The sequence below is a fragment of the Gracilinanus agilis genome, chromosome 1 (assembly GCF_016433145.1).
Source record: "Gracilinanus agilis isolate LMUSP501 chromosome 1, AgileGrace, whole genome shotgun sequence".
NCBI classification, from domain to species: Eukaryota; Metazoa; Chordata; class Mammalia; order Didelphimorphia; family Didelphidae; genus Gracilinanus; species Gracilinanus agilis.
This window is the reverse complement of record NC_058130.1, coordinates 684,045,297-684,060,831: the sequence shown is the minus strand read 5'-3', so window position 1 is coordinate 684,060,831 and position 15,535 is coordinate 684,045,297.

The following is a 15,535-nucleotide window of genomic DNA, read 5'->3' as shown; positions in this document are numbered from 1 at the left end:
GAAGGAAGGAAGGAAGGAAGGAAAGAAAAGAAGGAAGGAAGGAAGGAAGGAAGGAAGGAAGGAAGGAAGGAAGGAAGGAAGGAAGGAAGGAAGGAAGGGTTTCTAGTGACTTCAGATGAGTCTTAACCTATTCTTAGTCTGATGTTTGTCATATATAAAATGAAAGTAATAATCTTTGCATAACTAATACATCCCTGTTTTGAGGATTCCATGTTATATGCTATAAAACTATCTGCAAATATGAGATCATAGTTACCTCTCTTCCATCTTCTCACATAATGAAGATGACTACTATTCACTAACCATCCTGGCTGCATTTTTCATCTCCATTTTGATTCTCTGGTGACCTTAAAGGAATTAGGTGTCTAGGTTTTATGTCATTGGTTCCAGCCCTCACCAATGGTGTCTCTTCATATAGAAAGTGGTCCCCTCTACCCCAGTTCCATTTAGCCACTACCAGACTCATGTTAAAAAAAAAAAAAAAAGAAAAGAAAAAGAAAAAAAAACCCTTTACCTTCTATCATAGTATCACTTTTAAGTGAGAAGAGCAGCAAGGGCTAGACAAAAGGGTTAAAGGACTTGCCCAGGATAACACAACTAGGAAGTGTGTGAGGCCAGATTGGAACCAAAGTTCTTCCAACTCTAGACATAGTGTGCTATCCACTGTGCTACAACCTAGCTCCCTCCTAACAGATTCATTTTTTTTTAACTCTTACCTTCAATCTTAGAATCAATACTATATATTGGTTCCAAGGCAGAAGAGCGGTAAGGACTAGGCAATAGGGGTCAAGTGACTTGCCCAGGGTAATACAGCTAAGAAGTGTTTGAGGTCAGATTAGAACCCAGGACCTCCCTATCTCTAAGTCTGGCTTTCAATCTACTGGGACATCTAGCTTCCCCCAACAGATTAACTTCTATAGAAGAATATTTACTTCAAAAGATATAATCACAAATGTATAAATTTACTCTCCCAATGTGTTGAAAGCACAATCCTCCTTCCCCCTGGTATCACTTTAGATTCTAGGAAGTGGAAAGAGGGTAGGGTCATCGTTTAGCTCCATTCCTATAGATCAGAGTTCCAAGTCCAAAATGCCACCTTGGTCTTGAGTAAAACTGGTTTCTCAGGGCTTCTGTACTGGGCTGACTGGCTGGACTATCCCATCTGCAGTCCTGGCTCCCAGATCAGTGAGGGTCCTGTAGGGGATCAACAGGGGAGCCTTAAACTGAGTAAGACCAACCACACAGGACAGGACCATTTCTCCAAGATAAAAGAGAGGCTGTGGGCGAAGCCCTTGCCCTCCTCTCCCACCAGGTCAGCAAATCAACACCTTAAAAGATACAAAAAAAAAAAGGCATAAAAGAGTGGTAGAAAAGAATGTAACTGAAAACAATAAACATTTTAGTCTCACTAGTTTAAAGAGGTAGAAAATAGAAGAAAGTTGGGTAGCTCAGTGGGCAGAGAGCCGGCCCTAGAGATGGGAGGTCCTGGGTTCAAATTTGACCTCCGATACTTCCTAGCTGTATGACCTTGGGCAAGTCACTTAACCCCCATTGCCTAGCCCTTACAGTTCTTCTGTCTTGGAACCAATACACAGTATTGATTCTAAGATGGGAGATAAGGGTTTTTAAAAATGCAGGCAGCAAATCAAACAAAGGAGGCTAACCTCCTGATAGGGAATAAAGAGGACTGTATGCTGGTCAGTCTGGACATGCTCCCTCAAGAGTGCCTCCGTGTTAGGTAAACTAATTCTACCTAGACATGCCTGGGTAATAAAAGAACAATTGGAAGGAAATGGCAAATCACTCCTGTACCTTTGCCAAGAAAACCCCAAATGGGGTCACAAAGAGTCCAGCACAACTGAAAAATAACTAAACACCAAAATGGGAATAACAATACCACCTATCTCCCAGGGTGGTTGTGAGGACAAAATAAGATACGATTTGCAAAGTACTTTACAAAGCTTAAAATACTATTTGAATTGTAGCTATTTTTTTTATTTTCATTATTATTAGCGATTCCATTACTGGAGATCTTTAAGAAAAAGCTCAAGAGGCAGCTGGGTAGCTCAGTGGATTCAGAATCAGACCTAGAGACAGGAGGACCTAGGTTCAAATCTGGCCTCAGACACTTCCCAGCTGTGTGACCCTGGGCAAGTCACTTAACCCCCATTGCCTAGCCCTTGCCACTCTTCTGCCTTGGAGCCAATACACAGTATTAACTCCAAGATGAAAAGTAAGGGTTTAGTAAAAAAAATAAATTAATTTAAAAAAAAAAAGAAAAAGCACAATTATTGGCAATGAGCACTTGTAAGGCATGTTGTCTAATAGATTTGTAGGCTGGATTAGATGGTCACTGCATTTCCTTTTACATTAAATTATTAATACCAATAATTTTATTAATAATTACTATACATGTGATATAATATACTAATTATAAATCATTAATAATTTCTTAATATTTAATAAAAATGTAAAGGAATTCATGGAAATCCTCCATAACCATGGGTAGACCTTCTCCGGTTGATTTATAGAAGGAAATAAACAAGAATTGTGCAAAATAAGGTATGGAAGGGTGACTGATGTTTCAGTAGAGGGAAATACTCAATCATATCTCCCTTAAAATACAAAGCCTATGTATCACCTTTTCAAGGCTAACCATTCCCAAACTTGCACTATATATAGCAGCCTGAGTCTCCAGAGACTGACTGCTAACCCAGGTTCTAAAGGTGGCTCAACTAGGTGGCACAGTGGATAGATCCTTAGACCTGGAGTCAAGAGGAATTAAGTTCAAATGCAGCTTCAAACACTTTATACCTGTGTGACCTTGAGCAAGTCACTCCACTTTTGCTTGCCTCAGTTTCTTCAACCATAAGATGGGTCTAATAACAGCATCTAGACTGCAAGGTTCTTGCAAGAATCAAGTGAGATGTTTGTGAAATGTCTTTTTTGTTTTGTTTTGTTTTTCCAGAGTCTATAGGTAATAATTTATTAATGTATTCCTGCTTGAGGAGAGATCCAAATGGGCAGTTTCTTCTGCTACTTGTAATTCTCTGGCCTCCAAACAATTTCTACATAAGTTTTATAGTAATCCTGAAACAAAAGATAGACTTCCATAGCAAATTAAAATACTGATAGATAATTATAGTTTGAAGGGTTTTGATTAACTAAATAGAACAATCATCTTGTTAATTGCTATTCAGCCTTAGAGACAATATCTTCCTGAAACCACGCTCACCTTCCTGAAAGACTTTTTTCCTCGATCCAGTCAAAGGTGAACCTAAATAAATACATTTTTAATTGAATTAAACAAAGTTATTTCTACTTAGTTCAGTCACCATCACCAAGACCAAATCTTAGTCAGTTGGCATTTTTATTATTATTCATGAGGTCCTTTCTCATCTTTTTTAAAAATTCTGTGTTTCACAAACTCAAATGAAACTTCCATATTCAGAGAAAAATAAGGTAGTGCACAAATGAAATCACAATCTCCTACATGTTTAGCTTACTTTTCTTCATATCTACATAATTAATCCACCTTCACCACATCGCAAAAGATATCATGAAGGTGGCCAAGATGTACACATAAATTAAGTTTTTCATATTTCACCTTTCTATTCACTTTCTAGGGGTAACATTCATAGTTTATTCTTTCAGGCTTAATTCTGTGGCTGTGAATAGTGTTCTCCTGGTTCTACAAATTTCACTGTTCATTATCTCCTGTAGTTCTTTCCAAGTTTTGTTTTTTTTAATCCATCTGCTCATCATTTCTTATGGCACAGTAGTACTTCATCACAACCATATACCACAATTTGTTCAGCCATTCCCCGATTGATGGAGCATCCCCTCAATTTCCAATTCTTTACCACCACAAAGAGAATTGTTATAAATATTTTGGAACATAGGGTTCTTTTTGTCTTTCCCTGATCTCCTTGGGAAATAGACCCACTGTGTCTAAGGATGTAAGCAGCTTTATAACTCTGAGCATAATCCAAATTACTCTTCAAAATGATGGGATCGAAATATGAATAATATGGAAATAGGTTTGGAGTAATAAGACATATATAAACCCATGGAATTGCTTGTCAGCTCCGGTAAGTGGGAAAAAATGAGGGGAGGGAGAAAACATGGATCGTGCAACCATTAAAAAATATTCTAAAAAAATAATAAAGTTAAAAAGGTAAAATGGTGGGATCAGTTCACAGCTCCACCAGCAATGTATTAGTGTCTTCATTTTTCCACATCTACTCCAACATTTGTCATTTTGTCCTTTTGTCATTTTAATCAGTCTGATGGGTATGAGATGAAATCTTAGAATTGTTTTGGTTTGCATTTCTCTAATCAGTAGTAATTTAGAGTAGTGATAGGCAAACTTTTTAAAGAGGGGGCCAAAGGAAAGGATGTGCTCATCTGTTAGTCTGTTTCTAAGCCAACTCTTTCGAAGTTTCATTGTATTGTATCCTACTCATTGTATTCGTCAGATTAGGAATAATGTCCTGCGGCCAGGTAGAATATTTCAGGGGGGGCATATCTGGCCCGAGGGCCTGTAGTTTGCCCATCACTGATTTAGAGCATTTCTTCATATACTCATATATGGCTTTGGTTTCTTCATTCAAAAATTCTGTTCATATATTTTGCCTATTTATTAATTGGGGGATGTTTCTTATTCTTTTAAATTTGACAAAGTTCTATATGTATTTTAGATATGAGACATATCTGAGAGGCTATCTATAAAAATTTTCCCAAATTTTCTGCTCTCCTTCTGATCTTGGCATTTTTTTTATTTGTACAAAAACTTTTCTAATTTAATGTACTCAAAATTATCCATTTTACATTTCACATTTACCTCTTATCAACTCAAAAATTCCTCTCCTATCCATAACTCTGATAGGTAGTATGTCTCCTATTCTTCTGAATTACAGGTGGTATCTCCTTTTATGCATAGATCATGCATCCATTTTGATCTTATCTTAATAAATGAGATAAGATATTTGTATGTGCCTAGTCTCTGCCAGACTGGTTTCCAGTTATCCCAGCAATTTTTGCCAAACAATGATTTCTTACCTCAAAAATTTGGATCTATGATATTGTCAAATACAAGATTACTATAATCAAACTATTTGTTTTGTCTGTTCTGTTCCTGTTTCCTATTTCTATTTTATAAGTAGTACCAAATAGTTTTTATAATTACTGCTTTACCATACAATTAAAAAACCGGTACTGCTAGGCATCCTTCCTTTCCTTTTTTTCCTTCCATTAATTCCTTTGATATTCCTGATCTTTTATTCTTCCAAATTAATTTTATTTTTTTTCCTAAATCAATAATATACCTTTTTGGTATTTTTTTTTTGGCATTGAATAGTTACATTAGTTTAGGTGCAATTATCATTTTAATTACATTAGTTTTGCCCAACCATGAACAATTGATATTTCTCCAATAATTCAGATCTGACTTTATTTGTGTAAAACATTTTATAATTATGTTCATGTAGTTCCTGGGTTGGTTGGTTGGTTGGTTGGTTGGTTGGTTTGTTTGGCAGGTATACTCCTAGGTATTTTATTCTATCTGTGGTTATTTTAAACGTAATACCTCTTTCTATGTCTTCTTGCAAGAATTTGTCAGTAATATATTAAAGTGCTGATAATTTATGTGGATTTATTTTATATCCTGCTACTTTGCTACAATTATTGGTAGTTTCAATGAACTTTTTCATTTTTAGTTGAGAAAAAAAAAACCCTTTATATACTTTCCAGTTATTTTAATAGAAATCCAGTGTTGTATTTTGTCAAAAACTTTCTTCATCTATTGTTACAATCATATGGTTTTAATTTTTTTAGTTAAATGCTATTTTTAATTTCATTCTTAATGGAAAATATTTTCTTAATGCAAAATAATAGTCCTACAAGTGAATTTTAGACCCTAATTCATTTGTAAATTCGGAGTATCAATATAACACAATTACCACTGAACTCTTAAAAAAAGCATATTTCTAAGAGCAAGAATAATACAAAGGAAATCAAAAAAATCTACATATATCCGATACCTCTTATACTGCTCTTTTTTCCCCTTAATTGTATATTCTATAAAGTCAACAAAGTTTAATGGATAGATCTGTCCTTGGAGTCAGGATAACTTGTGTTCAAATCTTATCTTTGACAGATTTTGGTTCTGTGACTCTGGGTAAATCACTAAGCCTCAGAGTGCCTCCAGTGCCTCCTCTCTAGACTATAAATTTCAGAATAATTTCTCATCTGTCCTGGTAAAGGGATTGGATGTTTTTGCCCTGGGAACTCTATGTACACATGAAATAACAGGTTTGGACAAGTCAAGTCCCAGAGTTCTCTCCACAGTTCTCTTCTAATACCTTTTGGTGATTGGAGGTTTTTTGGTCCTTAGGGTCTCAGTTCTATTCAGGGTAAATGGAACTCTGAGCTTCAGGGTAGTTCATCTCTCCAGCAATGATATTTCTCCTTACCTCTCTAATGATCATTTAGTCATTTGAATCTAGATCAGTTATTTTTTCAGAAAGATATTTCATGTTTTCCTCTTTCTTCATTCTTTTGATTATTATAATTTATTGTTTCTTGATTTCTTATGAAATCATTAGTTTCTAGATTGTCAATTCTGATTTCTAAGACCTGATTTTCCTCTGTCAGTTTTTGGTTCTCCTTTTTCAATTGGTCCATTTTTTCTTGCATCACTTTCATCTCTCTTTCCCACTTTTTCTCTGCCTATATTGTTGTTTTTTTTAACCCTTAACTTCTCTTTAACAAGGAGTATTAGCTCCTTGGTGGAAGAGTGGTAAGGGTGGACAATGGGGGTCAAGTGACTTGCCCAGGGTCACACAGCTGGGAAGTGNTCAATTCTGATTTCTAAGACCTGATTTTCCTCTGTCAGTTTTTGGTTCTCCTTTTTCAATTGGTCCATTTCTCCTTGCATCACTTTCATTTCTCTTCCCCACTTTTCTTCTACCTCTCTTAATTGTTTTTTTTAAGTCTTTTTTGAGCTTTTCCAGAATCTGTGTCCAATTTATATTTTTCTTTTGGACTTTGCATGTTAGCTTTGTTTTCACTGTCCCCTTCTGTGTCTGTACCTTGATCTTTGTCTTCATAAAAATTCTTTAGAGTTAGGGTTTTTTTTTTGTTATTTGCTCATTTTTCCTACCTAATTATAGGTAGACTGTTTTCTGGGAAGTTGGGGTATCCTCTTAAACTTCAGTTCTTCCTTGATGTTATTCTCAGCTTATTTTCTAAGTTTTTACCAGTTTCAATTCTTGTAGGATGATGTGATGTTCTGAGGGTTGAGAGCTCTGAAAGTACCTTCCCCCTGCTGATTCAATTGATCCTTGAGATTCTGATAATTCAGACTTGCCTTAGGATTGGTCATAAGTTTTTGGTTTTACTTTGATCTTGATCAAGTCAGGAGCTACTTAAATTGTAGACTCAGGCTTAGATATAAGTCTTTGGTCCTACTTTGTACTTGTTCTAATTGGACACACCCTTGATTGTCCTGTCCTGGAACTCTACCCTCATCTTTAGGCAAAAAGATCTTTCCTCCCCTTAGTACTATCAACCACCCCAAACTGTGAACTATGTCCTCATCCCAAACCCAGACTAGGATTCCTGACTTCACTCTGGGCCCACACGGATCAGCCCACTTTAGCCCAGACTGCCCTGAGCTGGGACTCCAGACTTCTCTACAGGTTTGAAATTTCAAGGGGGGTGGGTTGACTGGGACAACTATTTGCCCAGACAGGATCTCAGTATCTGAATGTTTGTTTGGTCATGGGTTCTAAACCTGGGACAGCAGATGTTGAGTTGCGGTGTGTGGCTTGCTTTTGGTTTGCTCTTCACTCCTTGCTACAGTCTCTTGCTGGTTCTGTTCCCCTCTCAGCCTAGTGCCCCAGATATTCTCTGTCTACCATTTGGATTTTTCTTTTGTTGAAAGTTATTTCACTTTGTCTCCTTGTTGGTTCTTTTACTCCTGTATTCGTTTTGTGATGATATTTTAATATTACTGGAAAGTATTCTCATGGTGACTCAGAGCTAAACTCTGGTTTACTCCGCCATCTTGGCTCCACTCATATGGTTTTTATTACTGTTGTTATTGATATTACTCTGATAATTTTCCTTATATTAAACTATCCTTGCATTCTGGATATAAATCCTATTCAGTCACAATATATTATCTTTGTGATGTATTGTAATTTCCTAGCTAGTATTTTGTTTAGGATTTTTTGCATTCAGATTCATTGTAGGAAGCCAATAAGAGAATAGATAAAAATCTGAGACTCCTTTTCTGACCCCTTTTGTGATCCTTGTGATTTCTTGTTGAAAAGTATTGTGGCCTTATTGAAGAGCTTTAGGTTCCTAGCAGGTCAACATTTAAAAGGTTAACACTCTCCCTCTTTGGCCAGGAATGCAGCTGCCTAGTATAGCCAAGGTCAAAACTTTAGCAGGAGCAATTCAACCCTGAGAAAAATATTCCCTGACTTGGCTTTCTGATAAGAACCCAGTCAAAATTCAGCCTTGGCCTTGGTCTGTTCTGAAGCCAATCAGACTTTTTGCATTTTGATATGACATAATTTATAACTTCTGTGCATCTGCAAAGTTTCGGGGGAGTGGGGGGAGGTTCTTTTGTGTGAAATGAGTCTTGAAATAATAAACTCTATGCTCCTGAAGACTGAGCTGGAAGCATGAGCTAAAAGACAACTCCTGTGTCCCTTATTTCCTTATCAACTAAACTGTCCTTATCAGATTATCAGAGATGATAAAGAGATTTAGACAATTCATTAATGAGATTGGTCTATAATTTTCTTTCTCTGTTTTCACTCTTCCTGGTTTAAGCATCAGTACTGTGTTTCATAAAAGGAGTCTGGGCTGTAGGTAAGTAAAGTAAAATTCCTTCTTTACCTGTTATTTCAAATAATTTGTTTAATATTGGAATTAATTGATCCTTAAATGTTTAGTAGAATTTGCTTGTAAATCTATCTAGTCTTGATGCTGTTATTCTTAGGGAGTTTATTTATGGTTTGCTGAATTTCTTTTTCTAAAATAGGTTTATTTAGGCATTCTATTTCTTGCTCAAAAAGTCTAAGAAATTTTTTTCCCTGTAAATATTTTTTCTAATCATCTTTCATTGTTAAATTTGTTTTCATATAATTGAGCAAAATAACTCCCAATATTTAATTTTATTTCATCTTCACTGGTGGTATATTCACCCTTTTCATCTCCAAAATTAGTGATTTGGTTCCCCCCACCTTTTTTTAAATTAGATTAGCCAATGTTTAATCAATTTATGTTTATTTTTTTCATAAAACCAACTCAATTATTTTCTAACATTCAATTTTATTTATTTCATCTTTGATTTTCAGAATTTCTAATTTGTCATTTAATTAAGGATTTTTAATTTGTTCTTTTCCTAGTTCTTTTAATTGCATTCTCAATTTACTGATCTTTTCTTTCTCTATTTTATTGACATAAGCACTTAGAAATATATTTTCCCTTTAATTACTGTTTTTGCTACATCCCATAGTCTTTGGTATGATATCTCATTATTTTCATTCTTTTTAATGAAATTATTTATTGTTTCAATAATTTTTTCTTTAACCCACTCATTCTTTAAGATTGAATTATTTAGTCTCCAATCAGTTTTTACTTTTTGTTTCCATAGTTGCTTGTTATATATAATTTTTATTGCATTATGATTTGAGAAGATTGCATTTAATATTTCTGCTTTTCTTCTTTTAACTAATATATTAGGCCCAAATATATGGTCAATTTTTATGGAAGTGTCATGAACCACTGAGAAGAAGGTATACCTTTTTCTGTTCCTATTTAATTCTCTCCAGATAGCTATCATATTTAACTTATCTAAGATTCTATTCAACTTCTTGACTTCTTTCTTATTTATTTTTGGTTAGATTTCTAGTTCTGGGAGGGGGAGATTAAAGTCCAACCCACCCATTATTGTTTGTTATCTATTTTCATCTGTAATTCATTTAATTTTTCCTTTAAAAATTAGATGCTATAATATTTAGTACATAAAGATTTAAATTTATAATGCTCCATTATCTATGGTACCTTTTAGGATAATATAGTTATGTTTTCTTGATGATCCTGCTTTCTTTGTATCAGCTAAAGCATAGCATATTCTACTCCAATCCTTTATTTTTGGCTCTATATGTCTCTCATTTTTAAGTGAGTTTCTTGCAAAATATATTTTGTTGGGGGTTTTTTTGATCCATTCTGCTATCCATTTTCATTTTATGTATGAATTCATCCCATTCACATTCAATATCATAATGAATAGTTGTGTATAGCTCTCCATTCTGTTTTTCCTCACTATTTGTCCTTCTCTTTCTTTTTGCTGTCTTCCCTTTCAGATATCAAATTTCTTCTGTCCTCTACCTCTCTAATTCACCTTTTTTCCATATCCTATTTCTTTGCCTTCCTAATTCAAAATTGGCCTACTTTTCTGAAAGTCCCTCCCTCATCATTTCCCCCTTATCTTTTAGTTCTATACTACCCACCTTTCCAAAAGTTGCTACTTGTCTTCTACCATGACTTTCTAGTTCTTGTTATGAGTTTGATTCTAAAAATCCCTCCTTTATCTTATCCTAAGAGTCCTTCCCTTATCACCTCACCTCATCCCTTTATTTCTTGATATGTACTCCCTTCTTGGTATCCCTCAATTTCCTTATCTTTTTGCCCTTCTTTCTCTTAATATACTTTTCCTTCTCTTAGTTTCTGAGTCCCTTCAGGGGCTTTCATTTGCTTGGTCCCTCTCTTAACCTATCCCAGTCCTTCCCTTATCTTCTCCCCTTTCCCTCCTGTTTCTTTATAAATTAAAAAATATTTTTCCCTCCTAACTGTGTATGTCATTCTCTCTTCATCCCAGATTTGATGAGAGTAGATTTCTGATACTACCAGCCCTCCATCCCCATCTCCCCTTTTCCATGGCAATTCCTCAGTTTATTCCTCCTACATATGAGAAATTTATTCCACCTTACCTCTGTAAGAATGGGATTTGTGCAAGGGAGATGGGACAAAAGGAGCCAGAGAAGGGAGTTGCTGACAGGTGCTGACAGTTGAGATCAGAGAGAATTCTGGGAATTTCTAGGAGGGAAAAAGAGAGGAGAGGGCTTCAGGCAGAGGTCTGTGAGGAGAGAGGAGGAGGATATCCCAGCTCGGATCCAGTCCTGAGGGCTTCCTGAGGATCTTTCTTTTGGAAATTGAAACCCTGATTCCCTGATCAAAGCCATTCCATCACATTTCACCCATCAAGAATTCAACCATTGAATCAGCTAAGTTTTTGGACTCCATTTTGGGAGTGATCTCTTATTCTCCTTCTCCCATTACCCAACTTTGCTGAGAGACCCTTTTTCAGTCAAACCTTGCATTTATAGAAAAGGATAGAGATAGAAAAATGGAAGAAGAAGGAGCGAGGGGAGAAGCTTGGGTGAGGGATCCACTAGGGATCCCATCCAAGTGATGGACCCCATAGCAATAGCGAAGAGGGCAGCCCCAAATCCCTTTGCCCTTCACCCTTTTTCTCAATCCCTGAATTGCAAATAATAAAAGCCATTCATCAGTCAGATAGCATTCCAGAGTGCCTGAGAGACAACAAGGGAGAGGGAAAACACAACTTGGTCTGGTTACCTCCATCTTGAAGGCAGACCACCCGCTATGAATATAACTGACTTGGGGGGATGTTTGTGTGAACCCCGTCCTTATTCAGGATTGTATTGGGGTACCACATACTTCCTCTTATAGGGAAGCCTCGCCCCGACTCCTGAAGGGCGGCATGACCATCCAGGTCACCCAGTTTTGGGGTGACACCCCCCTAAAGTCTATTTGTGTATTTGGCCCCAGGGGAGAGCTGGAAGAGCAATTCACCATACAGACTCTCTCTCTCTCCCTTTGATCAAACATTGGTTATAGGCTCTCTTTATTATTATACCTTCTCCTGATTTACTTCACTACCGTTTTGATTCATTCCATTGCATTCACTTTGACCACAAATTTTCTATCCATACACACCCCTTGAAAAAACACAGGCAATGATGCCATTCCCAAAGCCACTTGATAACATTTTCGACACAAAAATCAAACATTTTGACCTTTTGGGTCACTTATGATTAGTCTTTATCATTACCTTTGTATATTTCTTGCAGATCAAATTTTCTACTAAGTTCTTGGTTTTTCCCCAAGAATAGTTGAAATTTCCTTAGTTTTTTAAATATTCAATGTTTACCTTTTATAATTATGCTCAATTTTGCTGGATATGTTATTATTTGTAAGCCCAATTCTTTTATTCTATGAAATGCTGTGTTTCATGTCCTATTTTCTTGTAATGTTGTAGCTACTAAGTGTTGTGTTATTTTGACTGTAGTTCCACAGTATTTAAATTATTTTTTTTCTCTTGTTTCTTGTAATATTTTTTTCCTTTACCTGAGAGTTATAGAATTTAGCAATGAGGTTCCTATGAATTTTTATCTTTGGATCACTGAGGTGGTGATATTTCAATGGATATTTTACTCTCTGATTCTAAGATATCTGGATAGTTTTTTTGATGATTTCTTAGAGTATGGTATCAAAACTCTTTTTTTGATAGTAACTTTCCAGAAGTCCAACTATTCTTATAGTGTTTCTATTTGATCTGTTTTTCAGGTCAGTTGTTTTTGTGATAAGATGTTTTGTATTCTCTTCTATTATTTAATTTTGGGGGTTTTTTTGCTATATTATTTCTTACCATCTGGAAAATTATTAGTTTACCCTTGTCAAATTCTAGTTCTTAATTGATTATTTTCTTCCATGAGTTTCTGGATCTCTTTTTCCATTTGGGTGATCTTGGATAATTTTTGCATTGCTTTTATTTTTTTTTCCTATTTTTTTCTCAACCTCTCTCATTTGGTTTTTGAGGTCTTTCTTAAACTCTTCCCAAACCTCTTTTTGAGCTTATGACCCTATTATATTTCTTTGCTGGTTTTGAAGAATGTGTTGTTTCTTCATTGTCTTCTGAGTTTAAACTGAGGTTTTCTCTGTCCCTATAGTAGCTATCAATAGTTGGTTTCTTTCTCCTGTGGTTGCTTTTTTTTTTTTTTTTTTTACATTTTAGCAGCCAGGCCAATAGACTTAATTATCAGCTTTTTGCTGGACTCCTAGGTTCCTAAGCCACTGAGGTATGCTACCTCAGGTTTCAAGATAATTGGGGATTTGTTTTTTTCCTAGGGCCTATTTTGTTATTCAAGTTTTTATAGTCTAGGGTCTGACATAATCCCAGGTCACCCACTCAAACCCCAGTTCCTGATTGATCTCAGGTACTACAAACAGAGATGGCAGGCAGGTCTGCTACTATAACAGCAAACAGATAATTCACTTCCCCCTATGGTAGCAATGAGGGACCCCACTCTAATGGGAGTGATCACAGCTGATGGACCTCAATCCCTCATCAATCACACTAACCAGTGTGCACCCCTTCCTCACTCCTCCTCTGCCACTGCCTATGACCCAGGATAATGGGGAAAGCCAGGCTGGGCTCTTCTGATCTCCAAAGTCCCCTCATTCATCCCCTCATAGTAAGACTTGAAGTCTTGCTCCTAGGATCTGGTACTGGTGAATTCTGCAGTATCCACTCCTTCAATCCCCAGCAGTGGGCCAGTGTGGGGGGGTTGGGGGGTTTGGGGGGAGTCTCTTAAGCCAAGACCACAACCCATAAAGGCCTGGGGATGCCAACAGTATCCTCCTAGATCAGTGATAGGCAAACTTTTTAAAGAGGGGGCCAAAGGAAAGGAAATACTCATCTGTCGGTCTATTTCTAAGGCAACTCTTTCAAAGTTTCATTGTATTGTATCCTACTCACTGTATTCATCAGATTAGGTATAATGTTGAGCAGCCAGATAGAACATTTCAGGGAGCTGGATCTGGCCCACGAGCTGTAGTTTGCCCATCACCGTCCTAGATCATAAGATTTCCACTCAGCAAATAAAGTGAGATTGCCAATCTTGCCCTCAGAGTTTGTCTTGTTGATTCCTAGGCTTTTTGTTCTGTTTCTTCCCCATCAGACTATTCCAGTGGGACTGCAGCCAGGGAAGTCCCTGTAGTTTGTCCTGACTCCTGTCTATTTTTGCAGCTTTTAGTAATGATTCTATGAAGTTATTTTTGTATTTTTTTTTGTGAGAGGTATTGATACCTTATTCCACCATCTTCCCATTATCCCCCTGAAGCTTAAGTCTTAAGGCATTGTACCTGGAACTTATTAGATAATGCACAAGTTCTAGCTACTGTTATTAATTACTGCCCTACAGTAGACATAGCTAGCTCTTAAGCTAGAACTTACTATGATGGTATGATTAAAACAATAGCTTCCTCATCTCCTGGGGAACACTCTATCACAAATATGCAGAGCATCTTTAAAAGATTGGGTACAAACCAACCAGGTATCAAAGTAATCCACAATGCTAGCACTCCAGGGATCTTTCTGTAGAGCCTTCACAAAACTACCTTTGGATGAAGCTTCTCTGCCAGGCAAATTTCTCAAGTAGGTTCCAAGGTGCCTCCCTCTGTTCATAGGGTGTTTGGGGTGCTCAGGGGAGACTACTACCACTGGCATGAGGCTTGCTGAGCCCTTCTCAGGTCTACTTGCTTCCTTTGGTGTCTATCAGGGCTCCACAGGAGCTGCAGCATGTTTGGGGGCCACATTGAGGCAAACCTTCTCAGGGGGTAGATAAAACTGAGTTGAAGGTAGTCTACAGGTCTCAAACTCATTGGTGAGTTAGGACAGTGTCTACCCTCAGCAGGAGAAGATGAGAACAATTTATTCCAACAGCCATGAAGATAGCCATAGCGGGCACTGTGGAGTGCTTACAGCTCGCTTAAAAATTGAAGAAGCCAAGGTCATCTACTCCATCACAAGCCATCACCAGGCATCTTGACCTTTGTGTTGCCACTAGAATGATGACTCTGGAGAAGAGTGACGCTAATGTATTTGCACAACTCTGCCTCTCTTAAATCCAATCCACACACAAGTCAAGACATCACCATGCAATGATATGGGTTCTCTTCCAATAATGACCCTTCTCCATAGCTAGACTCTCCATTGTTAAGACTAGTTTTCTCTTCAGTATGTAGAAGTTCTCTTCTCTGCCATGAGAGATCAGACCTCTTCCTCAAAGCTGCTTCCTCCCTTAAGGACTTGCCTTTCTGCATCCTTGTCTGTCTGGAGTCTGTGTGTGTGTGTCTCTCTTCCCTGGATTGTGTTTCAACCTTTCTCAAACTTAGGAACTGCTGAAGGAAGCATCACCCTTTGGGCAAATCATTGTGAGATGCCGTGACCAATGGTTGGGGAGAGAGAAACTCCCACCCTCCCAGGGGTCTCCTTCATTGCATCTGTCAAACTCCATAAGGCTTAGGCATTTCATGCCCCTAAGGGTGTGACTAATTTGTTTCCTGGGACAATTGAACTGTTTCCTTCTGGCTCAATTAAAGAGATGTTTATACTTTCTAAAGGTATCTCTGGGTGTGGTCACAATTTTTA